The 18,419-nt window shown below is 46.2% G+C and overlaps 1 protein-coding gene across 1 annotated transcript in view; it reads right to left on the reverse strand.

Annotated features, from left to right (window-relative positions):
* LOC119396207 (metabotropic glutamate receptor 5) overlaps window positions 1-18,419 on the reverse strand; it is a 410,873-nt gene that overhangs the window by 282,400 nt on the left and 110,054 nt on the right. Inside the window, exon 2 of the mRNA XM_037663306.2 lies at window positions 5,048-5,132. The gene's annotated coding sequence lies outside the window, so the exon portion shown is untranslated. The remainder of the gene's footprint in view (window positions 1-5,047; window positions 5,133-18,419) is intronic.

Consider the following 18,419-nt stretch of genomic DNA (forward strand, 5'->3'; position numbering starts at 1 on the left):
TTGTAAAGTTCAGTAGAGCTTCGATCTCAGATATTATTATTGATCATGAAAAGTTAACGTATGAACTGAAGCCTCCGCTCCGCACAAAGCAATGCACACATCCCCCTTCGTCGAGAGTTGCAGAATCTGGAGAACTGGGCTCGCCGACGAGGCAGACTCAAAATAAAGGGCACAATTTAATGAAGCCATGCACTCAACGACCTTTTCTTTTTCGCTTTCTCTTTTCTGATCACAAATGGTACTTATATTCGCTGCTCCCGTTGTCTTCGCTGCAGCCCTTGTTCCTTAATCGCTGTCGCAAGCACCGCCGCCCTGCTCTTTTGTACGCTCGTTATTTACCATCCCCAAAGAGCAAGCACACGTCCGTGGTTGAAGCAACTGGCGCTAAGGATGAGAGACAACGCTTTGCGAAACGTGTGTACCGCACAGTTGTCAGTGTTCGTTAAACCGCGCGAAATCATTCCAACATCTGCTTCGAAATGGCGTATAACGAAACTCCGAACATGAGCAGCTCCTCCGCTGTGTTCCTCGTGTGTTTTGATCATAGGCTTTCTCAGAACGTTTCTTACTAAATAATTAATAAATAAAGGAACGAAAAAGGAGGGGGGGGGTCGAAAGAGTGATGTTCCAGATAGCTGGCTCAAAGCAGGGGCCTGTTTTGCTTCTGTTTTTCTTTCTGGCGGTTGCATCTCAGAAGCATTAAGCTGCTCCTATCCTTTTCTTTCTCTCTCTCTCTCTCTGCCTCGCTGTCTATCTCACTGAATTTGTTTTTCTTTTGCTGTTAATATTTCGCTAACGCTTTCACGTTAAAGGCAGCATCTATCAATAAAACGCAGATACGTGTCACTCGCGAAACAACATCCATCGGGCTTAGGAAAAAAATTTACACCTGTTTTCTGTCGCAGATAAAGCATGAAACTTTCCAAATCACTCGGGTAACTTAGATCCCTCATCGTTTCCGCTGTCACATCGAATTATGTGCGTGTCTGCGTGACATTGGTCTCAATTTCACAGAGCAGCACTCTGTGGTATACAGTCGCGTACTCTACCATACAACTTTTCCACATTACGACACCGTTGCAATCGTGTTCCGATGCAGGGTTTCTTTGTTATTCTTCTTAACTTCCTTTTTTATTTTTTTAGATTGCGATGTGCGCTGTTTTATGCTTAGCGCGAAGACGTCCTTATTAATTTTTTTACTCTATTATATCTACCTCCCCTATACAACGGGGGCGCATTCCTTCAGGACCTCAGTAAAGTTATCTATCTATCTATCTATCTATCTATCTATCTATCTATCTATCTATCTATCTATCTATCTATCTATCTATCTATCTATCTATCTATCTATCTATCTATCTATCTATCTATCTATCTGTCTGTCTGTCTGTCTGTGCCTATCTATCTATCTATCTATCTATCTATCTATCTATCTATCTATCTATCTATCTATCTATCTATCTATCTATCTATCTATCTGTCTGTCTGTCTGTCTGTCTGTCTGTCTGTCTGTCTGTCTGTCTGTCTGTCTGTCTGTCTGTCTGTCTGTCTGTCTGTCTGTCTGTCTGTCTATCTATCTATCTATCTATCTATCTATCTATCTATCTATCTATCTATCTATCTATCTATCTATCTATCTATCTGTCTGTCTATCTGTCTGTCTGTCTGTCTGTCTGTCTGTCTGTCTGTCTGTCTGTCTGTCTGTCTGTCTGTCTGTCTGTCTGTCTGTCTGTCTGTCTGTCTGTCTGTCTGTCTGTCTGTCTGTCTATCTATCTATCTATCTATCTATCTATCTATCTATCTATCTATCTATCTATCTATCTATCTATCTATCTATCTAACCTCCTTTCCCGGTTTGTCGTGTCTCACTCTCTCTTTGCACCTGGCATCATTTATCTAAAAGCTATCATTTCGCTTTCAAATTGCAACTCATCTTGTATCGCCGGCTGTAATTCAAACAACCTTAACGCCTCTAAATGAGTGCTTCACAGAGATCAGGAACGCCGCAAATGATTTCCTTGACGTCCTCACAGCATGAACCGTTTTCTGTCCCCGCAAATGGAAGCAACAAAACGCCAGAACGATTCTTCTAAAACTGTTCCTCTTATAAGCGTGTGTATCTGTTTTTCTTTTTTTTTACGCTTGTACGTGCGCGTTTGTGTGCGAGTACTTGGCGCATCCTGCACCAGCCAGCGACCTATCACTGCGCGATTGCGATGGCAGCCAGTGTGAGAAGAAACAAAATGACTTCGCAAGGTTGAAAAGTAAGCAATCCTGGACTTTCGAAGGAGCGTGAGGTCACGGCACTGTCTTGCATCATGTCCGGGACCTACATTTTTTTCTTTTCACTTCATTTCACTTCGTCTTTTAGGTCGATTTTCTCTTCACCACTTTTCCTTCCGATTCAGGCGAAGAGCGCGAAGTCAGAACGACCAAGAAGTGTAAATGATATCCAAGCGTAAGGAACAGCGATATGTCTTTCTACGAATCCGGTATTGATGTTCTCGATTGTATATTATTTTTGTTGTTGTTGTTTTTATATCTCGTGTCCGACTCTTCCACCTCATCAAAACTCGGGGCCGACGCTTTGCAACGCTTGCCTGAAAGGAAATCGTTGCCGGACCACTTTCACAACGCCGGGGGCGTGTGCGCCACGAAGGCTTTGAAATATCGCTTAAAAAGGGCCGCCCATTAATCATTATCTTGCTTTTCCTTGTTTGTTTAAAGCCAGTTCGATCCTTCAAATGCACTTCTAACGCTCACGAGATTTAGTGGGGCTGCCCTGATCACAAGCAGACCCTCCCCCACGTGCAAAACAAAACAAAAAAAAAACAAAAAGTACGAGAAACATGAACGCTGGTATTGAAACAATGTATACAAAATGTTGAATTCGAACCGGTGTGCACAGTGGCGGGCAACATTTTGTGAGATGCCAGAGCACCCGTGGCCTCCGTGATTAGCTCCGGCAGCGCGCCGTGCTGCTTGAGCTAATCGCGGAGGCCACGGTGCACCGTTCGAAAGCCGCCTCTGGGACACTAGGCGGCGCAGGCTAGGGCGCCTCAATATAAGTATTCTAGTTCACTATAGTGGTGACACCCATTGACCGCGCCGCCGCCATATTGGGCCAAACAGTGGACGCTGTCACCACCTTGTACGACGGAACGCTGGCATCGAGGCGGCTACGCAGGTGTTGAGGCAGGCAAAGGAGCGAATGTATATAGTGGCAACTTCTACCAGGCGCTACGATAATAGGATGATTGGACGAAACAGTGCATCAGGGCGCCCCAGTGCGCAGCTGCGCGATTTCTTGAAGATGTCGTAGGACGCGCGTGCGCTTAATAATCGTCAAGTTTGGCCTCGAAGCGCGCACTGCCCAGCCCATATAGTGCCGCAGAGGCCGCTTTCGAATGGCTGTCCGGCATCTCGCAAAATTTTGTCCGTGACTATAGCTGCAAAAGTGTAACTATATTTAGCGATCTCGGACATTCTACATGAAAAACTAGCTTTTCTAGCGTCCCGTCAGCGGCAGCGGAACATGATATTTGAATAGTGCAGTAATTAATACAGACTCCTCCACATTGAAACGCGGTCTTTCCCACCATGTATACTGCGAAGAAAAGCTGCTCATTGCTCGTCCAGTGCTTCGAAGATCAGTAAATCACAAGGCGAGACTGAAGACGACGCTTTGTAATTCAACGCCAACTTACGTGCAAGCAAGGACTCGAAAGACACCCATCTATAAAGATAAAGAACAAAATCAACCGGAAAACGTGCACGCATGTTCACATTCAGGGTGCTACTTGTTCACAGAGCACTGAATGCAATGAAGTGGGTGATATATAGGCTACGTAATCTGGTCCTGCAAGGGGTTATGTCCTGAAAGGAAAATATTTATGGACCGCATCAGAAAAAAATTAAGGCAGCTTCGCAGTAGTGGTGTCAGGCCTGAAGGAAGTGTGGAGCTGGGGCGGCTTGCCTTGTTTATCTTTATTTTTCTCTTTCTGTCTTGCTCTCTCTCTTTTTTCTATCTCTTCTTTTGCGTCTTTTTCTTGTCTTCATCTATTTCTTTCTCTTTCTCGCTCTTTCTCTCTCTCTCTCTTTCTCTGTTTCTCGCTTCCTCTTCCTTTCTATCTATTTCTCTATATTTCTTTCTCTCTCTTTCGTTGACTGTCTCTTTTTCCCTCCTTCTTTCTCTTTCTGTCTTGCCCTCTCTTTTTTATTCTATGTCTCTTTTTTGTCTGTTTCTTTCTATATATTTCTCTCTCTGTCTATTTCTTTTTCTTTTTCTATCTTTTTCTGTCTTTCTTTCCCTCTATTTCTCTCTTTCTTCATCTTTCTATCTCTTTCTTTCTTTCCATCTCTCTCACTCTGTGTACTCGTTCTCTCACTCATCAGAGTTATTGCATCCCACGCCGGACAAATAGACGCACGTGTTCCGGGAGCAATGCAGATGATCATAAAGAGGACCAAGAGGAAGAAGATGACCAAGAGAGCGCTTGCCGGTTCATGATGATGATAGTTTTCTGTTCGCTCTGGACGGACCAACGGTCGGCTTGAACAGCCCCGCTGTTAAGAAAGACGTTGTCCAAATGCAGTGTAGAGATTTCGTTTCCAGGAGGCAAGCGGACGCTTGCAAGCAAGATATTGGCACATTCTTCCTTCCCAAAACGAACGGAACAGAACGTAATCACGAAGACAAAATAACTACGAAGACACGAAACAAGAACGCATGCCTTACGTCTAGTTCGTTCAAATACTAACCACCTGCTGAGTTCATTGCGTCACGCAAACTAACACAGAAATGACGTATGGTTAATGCGGCAGCAAATCCTCGCGCGATGGAAACATAAAAGCGATCGAAACGTTGCTATATTATCTGTCTCCGTCGCTCACTGAACAAGAGCCGAATGTAAAGCGGACTGTCGGTCCAGCGTGTGACGTCATCACTTAGGGAGCAAACGTCGCGCGTCGTCTATAGCTTCTTTCGTCACCGGAGTGCTAAACGAAGTCGACAAGATGGAGTGTGCTAACGGTGAAGGGTACTCACTTGACAGCTGTCAGGTTGCTCGGAGATTTAACCATAGCGACGAATGGCTTGGAAGCGGATTCTCGGAGGCATTGGCGCCCACTACCTGCGAGAAAGAAACGAAACAACGCGGTTAAAGCAGCTGTTCTCAGAAACTTGGCCCCATAATTATAAAAAAAAATAATAAATGTTTTACACTAGAATTGTTCGTGATGTCAAATATCAGTATATGTTGCAGACCAAAAGTGAATAGCGCGTGGCTTATGTCGTCTTCTTCAATGAATGTATAGTCACCAACTTTCTAACGAAGAAGTTAATAAAGTCGCGAGCTTTGGACCCGTATAGAGCATTCTGTCTAACATGGAGTTAGAAGTGAAATTCCAACCCATGCCATTCCTTGTTTATAATGTTCCGTGCGTTCGAAACATGTGAATGGCTTTGTGAAGTCAAATCAGTTCGCAATATTATACATGTGCGTACGTTATTACAATAATAATTGTTGGGGTTTTACGTCCCGAAACCCCGGTATGATTGCGGCAGACACCGTAGTGGAGGGCCCCGAAAACTTCGACCACCGGGGGTTCTTTCACGTGCACCTAAATCTGAGCACAGGGCCTCTAGCATTTTGCCTCCATCGAAAAGGCGGCCGCCGCGGCCGAGATTCGATCCCGCGACCTTCGGGTCATCAATCGAGCACCATAACCACTATACCACCGCACCGGGTGTGCGTACGTATGACCCAGTAATTAGGCTAGTCTTAAGTATTCTTCGCAAACTACGCCTTAATTATTCGTCAGATTGTGTTAAATCATTTATGCCCGAATGTTTATAGAAAAAAAAAAGAAAACGAAAGGAACAGCGTTTCGTTTGGCACATGTCCAGCAGGTTATTTCTGGGCACCCAAAAGTGTAGGGTAGTAAAGCGGATACCAACATCCGGTTAACCTACCTGCCTTTATATTTCATCTCTCTCTCTCTCCCTCTATCTCCCCCCCCCTCCCTTTTAGGATACCTCAAGGCAACATAGTTTTTGCCTTCGCTCGCCTTCCCCAAAATTTATTATTATTATTATTATTATTATTATTATTATTATTATTATTATTATTATTATTATTATTATTATTATTATTATTATTATTATTATTATTATTATTATTATTTCGATCTACCCTCCTCTTCTTTAACCAACTTTAATGTGATCCAAACTGCGCATGCGCGTAAAAGTGCACCACTTAAATGATTTTTAACACCACGTTACGACAATGCGACAGCCAATGAAAGCATTATCAGTGAGGGGGCACGGCCAGCGACAAACAGCTTTCACAAACGACAAGCCTTGTAGACTGAACGTCCGCTTCTCGTGCGGTGCTCTTCCCACCATCATCAACGATTACTCTGCGAATAAATATATTCTAATGATACAACGTGTGTTGAGACAAGTACATGGCGTATCTGTCTGAAGTAAAGGAACGGAAGAGTTTAAAGTAAAACAAAAGAAGACAAAGAGAAAACGTCACACTTGTTTATGACATCAAAGCCTTTGTGATGAAACAAAGGACCATAGTTGCTGCTTGCTGAAAGTTTCAAGTATTGTCGAAATTTACGACGTCAACATGAAGTAGCGCGAACAAGGTTTTCGTTAACGGAGTCAAAGTAGGAAAAAATAAGTAAGGGCATCTCGAGTAACACGAAGCGTTCGCTCGCTGTGCGGCGTTCGAATCGCATTACACTCAGGGGACAGACATGACGGGCCAAGCGTGTCGTGTTTACCTGAAACATCTGCCTGAAGAAAGCGCCCGGAAAACACGAAAACAACCAACAAGAAACGCGTAACCCCGGGAAATACGTAAAGCGTGGCGCCGCATCTATCTTTGAAAAGAGCGCCGCAGAGCCGACTCGGTCGTAAAGCAAGAGCAACGCTATGCCCGTGCAGGTTGCGCGGTGCCTTACACGGTAGCGTAAAGGCACTCGGAAAACCTGAAACATGTTCAAATACATAAATTCTTAAGAACGCGGGCATGAACGTAAGTACAAGTGCACAGGCATGCAGACACAAATAACAAACACGCACGTCGGCTCGACCTTTCTTTACGATACAGCCTTCGACAAAACCCTTTTTGTTACAGTAACTTGTATACGGGTCATACCGTTTGCGCGCACCTTACGCTCCTTTATTTTTTCATATTTGCAGTTAGCTTCGTAGGTTTATACGCATTTCTTTTTTTTTTCATTATTGTCTTTGAGACCTCTCACCATTTCCTCCGTGGTGTCGGTTATACTTTCGCTTATATTCGCAGGACTCGGGGATCTAAAAACTCGCCGTGTGGACCGGAGAAGGAGAATCCGACGATAAACTTTGGTTTTACGAGTTTTACACAAGCGGTCCGCCGTGAGTCTCGCGTCGGGGGATATTTTATATTAATAAATAAAGCGCGCGTCCATGGCCGAGGAGCGAGCGCTCGCGGGAGTGCCTGGATCTCTTGAAGGGGGGGGGGGGCGGTTCCCTCGCAACACAGGTCGAAGATCCTGTTTCGTCATCCGCCGAAGCCTTCTCAGTCCCCATTAAATGTGACACGCGGAGCGATAAAAAGAAACCGACGAAGACGCCTCACGCATCGGTCGAACCGAGCGAAGGTCAGAGAAATCCCTGCAACCAAGCTTGACTTTAACCCCACCCCTCCCCCCTATCTCCCGTCTCCCTCGCCAGCCACTCCCGTTTTCCCTCGGGATCGCAGCTTCCCCTGGACTCTGCCTCCTCAAAAGCGTGCAGCGCTGCGGAAACGTGAACGGACATCCGCTAATCGTGGCAGCCGAATCATCGAACCCAAACGTGACGTAAGAAGAGTTTTAAGTCCTCCATACTCGGCTTTATACCTATACTGCATTCATCGACGATTATGATTGGTCCATCGTGTACGGGCGCCAGCCAACCGCGTGCTGTTTTCTGCGGTGTGCTCGACGTTGAAAGGATTTCGTGACTCTTCGTTTTTCCCCCGATATGGAGCTCCGTGTGGACGCGAGCGCTGCACGTATTTAGTGGGGAAGGTGGTGCGGAACTACGGCTCGTGACCTCCCCAACGTTCAGTGCGCTCCATCGCTCCTTTCCTTTCCCATAACACCGGAGTGAGCACTTTACGACGCCGATACCGGACTGAGCCAGGAACCCTTGGCTGGCAGTTGGGAGAGAGCGAGGTAGAGAGAGAGAGAGTTAAACACCGAAAGGGGAAATATACCCTCGTTTCCTCTCCGCCACCGAAAGCTTCATGAACCGCATCTGGTCGCTCGATATCGCTCGCCTTCTCTGTCGATAGAAAGAAAAAGAAGGACCTGCGGAGTTACGCTGCGGCCGAGACCTTCTTGCGGGCCACTCTCTTCTTAACATCGGAGAAACCAGCACGAGTAAAGAGCACCAGGAAAATGAAGCGAAATGGTGGCTATACGCCGCTGCCATCGATCAGCGAATTGCATCCGCCGCTGCTGCCACCACGTGTACGGTACATCGCGGGCTCGGGCTGTAAGTATCGAAGTGGACTCCTGGAGGTCATAAACCAGAGAACGCTAAAAAAAATGCAACAAAAAGCGCAGCCCTCTAAAGATGAAGGACGTGAGTGGCAAGTTAAGACACGAATAGGAGGCTGCGCTCACGAAACAAAACGTTTTTACGATGCGGAACTGCTCGTAAGAGATGCAACCAATTGTGACGTTTGACATAGTATTAGCATATAGGAGGCCGGCAAACCGAAGAGTTACAGTGAGCTATAAACGACGTGATGTTGGCTCCTGGGGTGATATCTGTCGATGGAAAGCAGCGGATGGACATAACAGCGGGCCCGTAAAGTGGACGGTCCAGGATCTATACCCAAGTATTTACCATGTGCGGGTCTCGTGTAGACATTTTGTTCGGTTAGCATGATACCATTCAGGGCCAATGCGTCCCTCTTTTCCCTTCTTGTAGTGCCTACATTCACCCTGCTTTCTTCGCTGCCATATGGAGAACGTTTCGTTCGGTCGCTTTGTCAAATGCGAAACGGCTAGCCGAAGCCGTGTCAAACCGGCTATAGCCCGTGTCGTGTTTATCAACACCTTTGAACCACAAGAGTGAAGGTGGCCCTACATAATGATCTGTTTGCAACAACAGGGCGCATTAACAAAGCGTATATAAATGTACAATACGCGGATATCGGACATAGCTGGAGTAGTGAGCCCGTCAGTGTCGTACAGACAAACCTCGTTATGCGGGAAACTTAGCAAAAACCTCGTTGCCACGAATGGCTGCGTGGGTATACGTTATCGTCAAAGACGTGTTTCGGCTCTTCCTTTAGCATATACAAAACAAAATTTGTGCAGTAGCCTGAAATACGCGTTGCTCATCCGTAAGCACTCCTTGCGAACGACTGGCCGCTAGCCGCCTCCATTATTACACGGCCGTCTGCACTTAGATACCTTAAGAACTTGGTTCGTGAACACGGACCCAGAAGTTCGATAACGTATTATACTTGAAAGATAGTGTCGCGAGATATCACCAAACGCTGGTCTTCCTAACTAAGTTTTCCCGCTGTTCTGATCTACAGCCGCCCATTTTTTTAACCTGAACGTGCGAGCGCCGACCACCGACTTAATAAGCGCCGTATGACGGAGCACGATATGAGCGAGAATACGCGCATGTGCGCAGTGACCAGTCAGGTGCAGCTTTCGTCTGCAAGGCTGTTACGCGAAAGGGACCCAACCCCACCTGCTTCTCTGTCCTTGCTTTGAGAGCGCAGCTCTTAGGCGCCCGTTCCTGCGCTGAGCGGCGTCGCCGTCGCCGTCGCCGTCGGTGGCGTAACCGATAGACATGAAAAAAACACGGTTGATCCCTCCGTCATAGGAATCGGAATAACACGAAAGTAAAGCGTGCCTTTACAGAAGTAACTGAATGCTTACTGTACATTGATATAAGAGAGTTTGCACAATGTATATTGATGTCTGGCAGCTAATGGCGCCGTTTAACGTGTATGCACCCACTTTGATGATTGGTGGTACATCTCCATCCCGACGACTAACGTCCATGTTAAATGATTAAACAAACCCTTGTGGTAGCTGTAGTAGTTAACGGTGAAAGCATAATCAATGAACGAGGTGTGATAGCCAGAAGAGCGTCGCATATTGGACGCAGAGCTTGTTCGCCATCCCGCGGCATGTTAAAATGCGATTGAACACCCACGGCCGCACTAGAGGGAAACGCAAAGCGCGTCGTGTCGCCCCGGTAGCCTGGCCGCGATTTTTCTCGGGGCGAGCGCGACAACAGGGAACGCGGGGTTACTTCCAGGTGAGGCAGGCACGCGTCGCAGAGCTATTTTTGGTTTGTATTAGCGTGATGCTGAGCGAGGTCGACGCTTTTACGACGCTTGGGCAAAGGTCGCCACCTCGCGGTGTGTTAAGGCATTGACAAAATTTAACTTCTATTGAAAACGCGCCGAATGGGACGGACGCGTAACGCGTTGCAGGTGCTAGTCGCGGAGGCCACAGCAATGACGAATTACTTTAGCTTACCACTCCCCGAGGTCAAAACCGCCCAGCCGACCGGGAGAGTGGTAGATATAAAAGGCGCGTTCATAAAGCCTCCAGAGTCTGTGACCGTGGCGCAGTGGAAAGCGTGCCCGGCATCTGTTGTTGCGGACCGAGCGGTCGTGGGTTCGACGCCCGTTCACGGTACCTTTTTTTCTTTGCCATCTGATTGTGTATATTTTTTCGACGTCATTTCCGTGACGGAAATACGTCACTGAAGTCTTGGTGGACCCCGGCATAAAACACTTTCGTGTTAAAAATAAAATGAGAAAGAAATACCCAGGATCGAACGAGATTTCAACCCGGGTCCTCTCTGCATGGCAGTCGAGTATTCTACCACAGAACCACGCTGGTGCTTGAAACTCATTTGCAAAAAGACCCTATACAGGCGTCATGTCGGGCAAGGTATCGCGTTAACGTATGTAATACAGCGTGGCATAACAGTAAAATAACAACCAGTCCTCACACAATGCTAATTGCGCAACGAGTGTGGTTTAATGCTTCCCACCCACTGCAAGGAGATCAACCATAATTCTTCATCGTTATCAGCCACATGCAGCATCAACAAAGTGCACATAATACTTTGTGTAGCGGGTGCCTCGCTTATCCGAAGAAAGACGAATAATGGAGTAGTGGGTGCGGTCCTACTTCACAAAAATTATGATTTATGGCATAGTCGATACCTCGCGGAAAGCCAAAACATCAAGCACATTTGGCCTTGCCCCAACACGAAGTTGCGCTCAGAATTCGCATTAGGCAGTATCGTAATCGTCTGTGAATCTTTTCTCGTGTTTCTGGCTTGCAGTGGCAGATGTATTTTCTGCCTCAGAGAAGTGCTGCGTGTTCCACAGAAAAAAGAAAAAAAAATGATGATACAGACGTATAATCAGCGCGTCTATATCGCATTCCGTCCATCTTAAGCGCAACCACTTGACCTTTCTTTATAACTTGATGGCAGCGTTCAGAAAAGAAACCAAAGATGATGACGATAACGGTGCTCCAAAGAAGCGGGGGTGGTGTCCGGTTCCCGGAACAGCCTCGAAGAAGATAGCTGCACAAGACTGCTCATCGCGCGCGCGCGCGTATTCTCGTTGACTTCTCCCGTGGGCTCCGTCATACGGCGCTTATCGACTCGGCGGCCGACGCTCTTGCGTTCAGGTTACAAAAAAAAAAAAAAACTTGCAGGACGCTCGAGCTTCGCCTTCAAGAGCAGAACGCGATAGCGTAATCGGGCGCTGTGCGCTTCGTCTATTGCTAGCCTGGCTTCGGTTCTCGGTGCATGCCTCAATCGTGCCGTAAGGAAATAAACGACTATGCGCGTAACATTGGCCGTATCAAAACTATACTGAATGCCTACTGCAAGTACAGTTGCTCAGTGCCCACTACGCCGCAATTCTTCCTCTTGCGAATGAGCAAAGAGCCCACTACGCGTTTGTAACAAAACACGCGAACCTGAAAAAGAAACGCAAACAGCTGAAAGCGTGGCTTTCAGCTGTTTGCGTTTCTTTTCATAGCGATGGTGCCAATACTAACCGCGCTGCGTGTAAAGCACTGCAACATTTCATCTCATCCAAGCAAGTCCGACGGCTTCGTGACACACGTTACCAAGGGCTTGTACGACCGCGTGACAGTTGTAACTTCGGGGAAAGGCGGACAGACACGAATGACACGTAGAAAGATAAATGGACAGGCTGTCGTCCACCGAATAGGTCTTTTCATATAACATTGCTGAGTGAGAAACATCGTATAACTAAGGAGAACGAGAAAAATGTATGCGACGAAAAACGTGGTTCTGCGTAGGTTAAGACAAAACAGTACTTTTTTATCTATATCTGGATCAAGCGGGCTTACCGCAGAATCTGCAGCCGATGGATGTCATGAGAACGGTGAAGGCAGCGCTTGGGTTTACGCGTGCGTGACGTCGAATCAATAATACCCGATGAAGGGATATATAGTGGGCGCATGATTATGTAACGAAACTGTGACACAGCAAAAGAAGAGGGACAATGGAGGCAACGTGGGCGGGCGCAATGTGCGTGCTGCTTCTTCTGTCCTCTTACGTGTGGTGTTCTGTGCGTCAGTTTTTGGTAAGTAAACATGTAACTGAAATGTGCAGGAGTTGTATACGGATGGTTGTGGCATATACGATATGTGCGTGATATCCCCTGTTATGCCACGTCGAAAAATGACGTAGTATTTAGAGAGGCAGAGAGAGAGAGACGTAATGAAAGAACGCTTTTTACAAGACAGCGGAACTGCTGGCAATTATTAGGAAATTTATGTTTCACTTATTATAAGTATGTCCTACTTATTATAGGTATCACTCTATGATACATATTATATGTGTGTGCTGATGTCTATTATGTGTCGACTGTTGTGTTGCCCACATGTGCGGATTCATCCCCATAATGACCAGACGTGTTGATTGCTATGTTGCCCGTATGTGCCGATTCGATTCAATGATGACCAGAGACACCATCAGTAACATTATTAATTGACTTTTTGACATTTTCTTTTACGTTATGGTGATGTATGATGTGTGAGTGTGTTCTTACATATGTGTGCCCGTGTGTCTATTTCACATGTACTACTGTTTGTATGTTATTTATTGTGTTGTACGCTCGATATTTAATCAAGGGCTAAAAGGAGTAGCCGGCACCTCATTTGTGAGACGACATCTTCTTTTACAATACATCAATAAAAAAAAACTAGAGGTTAGCCAAATAAGATATCCAGTTGACTATCACGGGGAAAGGGGGTATACAAAAAACGAAGGAGGAGAGGATTCTGGGAAGGCACCACGAGGACATTGACAACGTCCAACTAATTCCATGAGAGAAAAGAAGCTCCGCGGGATGCCGCAGTATTTCCGCGGTAAAAAGCATAACGATAAAAAGGAGATATGTATCACGCTTTTTGAAATGAAAATGGATGAATATAGAATCGTGAGAGCAAGATCGGAATATTAACAAGTAAGGCGCGGTAGGGAGTTCAATATATAATACGCATGCAGAGCCCGGTCCATCATGTGACCAGCCTTTGGTCAATGTAATATTTAGTTGTCTTAAGTATGCATTTGTCATAGTAGCATTACAATGAGAATGTAATTGAGTCATCAATAGTTTACTGACGACTCAGTTGATTTATCGATAAAACAGAAGCTCATTTTCTTGGCTGGGCAGGCCTCGGGAATCTCGTTAAAGCACCAAAACGATGGCACAGGAAAAGGAGACAAATGAGGAAGGAAATGAACACAATTTAGCGAGAGATGGGACAGGCCGGGTACTAATCTGCAGCTTGATCATACACACACAAAATAAAAATGATTTTGAAGAGAGCTTCGAACTTCCGCGCTGCAGAGGTGGGTTCGGCTCCCAGTGGTGTCAAGTTCCTTTTTCTCACAATAAATATCATTATTCTTAAAATTTCTGCATTTCAAATGAAAAACAAAAGCAAATTTATTTTCCGGTACGTTTTCCTCGGCTTTATTGCCTGTTTACTTCGTTGGTTTGTTACAAAAAAAAACCTACCGCCTCGGGAATCTTGGTTTCATTTGCTGCTTACTAAAGCGACGAGGTGATTCGCTGCCATATAATCTATAAACTTGGTTCCACCACGGCCGGACTGGAAAGACGCACGCGCCTGGTTCGGCTCAGCATTTTCCTTGGCTTATATTTAAATTTCGGCACCTCCACCAACGTAGCTACAGCTGGGTTCTCAAAATTCTAAACTTATTCTCCAAATCTGAGCCGGAATTGACGATAGGTCTGCCGAACGCAGACAACCCTGAAATCTCAAAATCGCCGTGCTTGCTCGATAACACCGAATTTTCGAGCACGCTGTTTCATCGCTGGTAGACAGACGTTCACTCATCCCATGCTTAAGCAAGTCAGGAGCAAGCGCCGAGTTGCAAGACAGAAAGAAAACAAGACGCATGCGAAGGCTAGTAATTGTCGAGAAAGTTTCCTCGTATTCCTCCAACCACGTCAACACCCACAACTTCGGCTACACATAGCTGAGCCTGTTCATCAATCAGTATACAACGTTTCGAAGTCGTCTTACGTAACGGTATCGAACTTGTAGAAACGTTATTCCAAAAGGCAGGGTAAATTCGGGATCATTGGGAGACTACTTCGTCCTCCAATGGACATAAAGTAGGATGACGATAATGATAATGATGCAACGCAAAACGAAATGGCGAATGTTTCATGTGACAGCTCAGTGCACTCCCCCTCCCCCCCCTCCCCATTCTCCCTCCTCCTACACATTTTCTTTAATTGGGCAACCAGTGCAAGTGCAAGCACCGAAAATACGAGGAAGGCGGTTTCTCTGACACGACACTTCAGTTCACCACGCATATAAGAGGAGGCATCGGCCTGGGCTTTTTAAAAAAGACGTGAACGCTGCCGAAGAACGAAAACAGGGCAACTCCGAACGTCGGGTTGCATAACCTTCGCGACGCTGGCGGTTGTGCAAGCGGTTCCCTCGAGGTTATCCGTACAAACTGCAGAATCGCATTCGGGCGGAATGGTTTTCCTCTGAGAGTGACTGTCGCATTCTCCGCCCTTTTCTAATCAGGGGCACAACCAACCCTGACAGTCGAAATAGCGGCAACCGTGTACGACTGCAGATCCACTCTTTCTCTTCTTCCTTTCTTTCGCCCTTTCTTTCCAATATCTTTAACCTCACTGAATGATCAGAACCAGCGCCCGGGTTGCCAAGGTCGCGTCTCTAATTAAAAAGACGATTGTTGCCGAAGATAAATAAGTTCCAGCAGTGCCTAAAGCAACATCGTCATTAGGTGTCGGGCTTCTCAAAGTCGCCTTTATAAATGGTACCCCTATAGGTACAGGATTATTTTATTCCTTCGTCGGCGAATATACCGAATATACATGCGCTTGGCGCAACCGTCCTCTCCGCCTCATTTGAAAACAACGCCGAGCAGACTCCACTTAAGAGACAGGGATAAGGAGACTGTGGGGAGGGTGACTACGGATTCTAGGATTGCACTCTCAGGGGTCCATTCAACCCCTGAGTCTCAACGCAGTGCAGCACTGAACTTAGTATCTATGCCGGATAAATCGCCACTCTAAGGTATGCAAGTCGGACCTCACAGTGCAGTCACTGGTGGATGCTACTTACATGCCTTTCAGTGCGATGACGACACCGTCTGCTCAGAGTGCGTTACTTGACACTGGACGCCCTGTGTCCATTATCAAGTAACGATTATCACGGCCATGTCATAATCATTATAGATAGCGGAGTCGATGTACCGGAGAAATGCAACAGGCCTCTATGTCTGGTATTCAACCCTTACATCGGAACGTTTTCGCAAACCCACTGCCGTGTTGACCCATCAGATTAAATTCGACTGTTTTTCACGAATGCCTCCAAGAATTGGTGCACCGCTTGTAGAAATGTTTGACGTGCAGCGTCCGCCACAATGTGTTCACTTGTGTCTTTGTAGATTTCGCATGCTTTATGCATGCGATGCTCAGCACCATGCCAAGAATGTGTATCTCAAAGACAGCAACCGACCTCTGCAGACCTTAGTGACAAGCTGTAGAGTGAATATGCCCTCTCCGATGAAGCGTCAATCTTCGTTTTTTCTCCTTCTTTTTACGAAAGTGTTTTATGCCGGGGTCCGCCAAGACTTAAGTGATGTATTTCCGTCACGGAAATGACGTCGAAAAAATTTACACGATCAGATGGCAAAGAAAAAAAGTTCCGTCAACGGGCATCGAACCCACGACCGCTCGGTCCGGAACAACAGATGCCTGGCACGCTATCCACTGCGCCACGACTTTTTTTTTTTTTGCTTTATTGCCTGCTTCCAGACATAAACCACATCACAAACACATAGAATAAATAACATCAAATGTTGTCCGTCCTACTGGACAGACATCAATTTTAAAATTCCTTGAGCACTGTCAAGGGTTCCACTCTCGATAACCACTCAGGTACAATCTCCTGCGTTTTCTGCAATTCAACAAATTTCGACATACACTCTCGAAAGTGCATTCTTGCGGGCCTTGCATCTGGATCGCGGTGAAATCCTGCCATACGAGCCCGCCATAGACAGTGGAGGCCGGTTAACATTATTAAGTCTAACGGCAATCCATTCTCATTATCTATTGGGAGAAACCTGATACCGTATTGATCTAACGGGAATTCCTTCTTGATTGTCCTCTGTAGTACATCCCAAAAGTATACGCCCTCCCAGCAATGTAAGAAAACATGGTCAATAGTTTCTGGCTTATTACAGATAAGGCAGTCTGAGCCCCAAGGTAAGAAAAAACCACGCTCCTCAAGGAATACCTTGACATGTAATGTGCCTGTGTGAAGCTTAAAGAAGAAGGACTTCGTGGAAGGCGCCACTTGCATTCCTTTAACCCTTTTTAGCACGTCCTGCCCTTGGCCTCTACTGTGCATGGCTCTGTACAGAGGGACGGGTAAAATTGCATCACACACATCTTTGTACAGCTTTTTACGTGACACTGAGAACAGATACTCATTAGAAAATCTAACAGACAAAAAGCGAATACTTAGAATCACCTCCTTGAGATACCCGCAGACTGCGCCATTCATGTGATCTGTACCAACTACATATCCAGGTAGAGCCCTGATCAGCCTCAATTGGCACACCGTGCGCAGGAAAGGGTCACTCACATTACGGAAAAAGAAGAACCTGTTTATGATTTGCCGAATGAAAAGATGTGGCAGTCCCAGACCTCCTTTCTTTACTCGTCTAAACAGATTGGTTCGACTGCATCGTTCCCAACTAGAGGCCCACACGAAAATTGCGAAGACACGATGAAATTTCTGTATATTTGCCCGTGAACAATGCAATACCTGCATCACGTACCACAGTTTCGACGCGAAGAATAAATTGCAAACCGTAGCTCTTGAGAACATTGATAGGTGATTACCCTTCGACCTATTCGCTTTCAACTGAATTACTCTTGCCTGTTCTTGCCAATAGTTATCATTGTCTTTGTAGTATTCGAGCGGTACACCTAGATATTTGGCAGGTGTCGTCCCCCACTTAACATTGGCGAAAAATTCTGGTCTAGATGACCACACTCCGTGCCAAAAACCCAAGCACTTTCCCCAATTTACCAGACTACCAGTTGCATTGCCGAAATTCTTTACTACAGTGATAACCTGTGCAACGCTTTCTTTGTCGGTGCAACAAACTGCGACATCGTCCGCGTATGCCAGAATTTTGACTTCTGATGCCTGCAACCTAAAGCCGTGAATGCTGCTGTTTTCACTTATTGCCAAGCACAGGGATTCTATGTAGATGCTGAACAGTAGAGGGCTAAGCGGACAGCCCTGACGGACGGATCGCTTTATCTTAATTGGGGCACCCAATGACTTGTTAACCACTAAACGTGTCGTGCAGTTGCGGTATGCCAAAGCTACCCCATCTCTGAGTATGGAACCGACATTTACGTGGTCTAGTATGGCAAGTAACAGAACATGAGAAACGCAGTCAAACGCCTTTTCGAGATCGAGTTGCAGAATCGCTACACCGCCTTGAGTGGCGTCGCAACACTCAAGCACACATCGCAATTTGTGTATATTAGTCACAATGGAACGTCCCTTGATGCCACATGTTTGGTGAGGCCCAACTAATTGTTTGATGACACCCTGGAGTCGCCGCGCTAGTACTTTCATCAAAATTTTGTAATCGCAGTTAGTTAATGATATGGGCCTATATGATGAAACTAGTTTTAACTTCTCTGTCTCTTCGGTCTTTGGTATCAAACAGGCTCTAGAGGCTTTACAAACGCGCCTTTTATATCTACCACTCTCCCGGTCGGCGGGGTGGTGTTGCCCTCTGG

The sequence above is a fragment of the Rhipicephalus sanguineus genome, chromosome 6 (assembly GCF_013339695.2).
Source record: "Rhipicephalus sanguineus isolate Rsan-2018 chromosome 6, BIME_Rsan_1.4, whole genome shotgun sequence".
Classification (NCBI taxonomy): domain Eukaryota; kingdom Metazoa; phylum Arthropoda; class Arachnida; order Ixodida; family Ixodidae; genus Rhipicephalus; species Rhipicephalus sanguineus.